This window comes from Procambarus clarkii, chromosome 71 (assembly GCF_040958095.1).
Source record: "Procambarus clarkii isolate CNS0578487 chromosome 71, FALCON_Pclarkii_2.0, whole genome shotgun sequence".
NCBI classification, from domain to species: Eukaryota; Metazoa; Arthropoda; class Malacostraca; order Decapoda; family Cambaridae; genus Procambarus; species Procambarus clarkii.
In genome coordinates this window covers 6050165-6051348 of record NC_091220.1, presented here as the reverse complement: position 1 = coordinate 6051348, position 1184 = coordinate 6050165, and the positions used below count along the sequence as shown (strand labels likewise).

At 40.5% G+C, this 1184-nt stretch overlaps 1 non-coding gene across 1 annotated transcript; it reads right to left on the bottom strand.

Annotated features, from left to right (window-relative positions):
* Positions 1 to 421: 421 nt before the first annotated feature.
* On the bottom strand, positions 422 to 540 carry LOC138356344 (5S ribosomal RNA). Its single transcript, XR_011224372.1, has one exon. It is a non-coding gene; the product is annotated as a 5S ribosomal RNA (ribosomal RNA).
* Positions 541 to 1184: the final 644 nt, after the last annotated feature.

The window sequence follows — 1184 nt, the reverse complement described above, 5'->3', positions numbered from 1 at the left end:
TCAAGTGTCCTGCAGTGGTCCAGTGGTAAAGTGTATATAAGTGATGCGTATTCTTGGAGTTGCGAGTTCAAACCCGGATTAAGCTATATATATATATATATATATATATATATATATATATATATATATATATATATATATATATATATATATATATATATATATATATATATATATATATATATACAACATGTTTTGTTTTGGTTGTTTGTTTTTGTATAAAGCCTCACACACTATATTAAGCGAGTTTGTTTTAAACATGACATACATATTAATTCATTTTACCAGGCCTTATTCCACACAACTCCGTGAATTTCCCGTGGAGCCAGCCAGCCAGCCAGCCAGCCAGCCAGCCAGCCAGCCAGCCAGCCATTCAAACAAAAACAAACGAAACAAAACAAAACAAAACAAAAAACATTATTGCCAACAGCATTTGGTGTTCCCAGGCGGTCACCCATCCAAGTACTAACCAAACCCAACGTTGCTTAACTTCGCTGATCGGACGAGAAGCGGTGTTCTCAACGTGGTATGGCCGTTGGCATGAGACTGCCTACACATTGTGGCTAATAACCAACTCTTTTTAGTCATCACGGCAGGATACGGACCTTCTTGTGGTGTCTTAATGGTAATTGTATCCTAACATATTTTTGTCTCCTTGGCATGGATATTTAACATCGTTTATTCAGTCTTGGGTTTATGTTCTTTCGCCATTTACAGACATTTTACATCTACCTACTTCCTCAGCCTACCCTGCCAATTTCTAATGAATTTGTGGATTTTCTTTTGTAATACATACATGTGTGTGCTCATCTGCTCTTCAGTTTTTATGATATTTGTCTCATCTGTCCTGCTTTATGATACTTTTACAAAGAACATGAACAAATGCTTCTATTTTAGAGAAGATATGGGATCCAGGTTTCGGAGCCGTAAAACCAACCGTCGTGATTGGTGGACGAGTTGCCAGGTTGCAGCTTCTGTACCGTGCCGGCACATAAATAGGTTCGGCTCAAGCGGCGGCAGCATCATTCCCCCGTGACTGTCTGAGCGTCTCTCATCACCTTGGTTATCTCATCATCATCATGGTAGAAGCAAAGCCTACCAAGAAGGCTGCGGCTGCTGCTGCTGTGGTGGCCACCACCAGGAAACCTCGCGTCCAGGTTGCTCACCCGAAAACTAGTCAAATG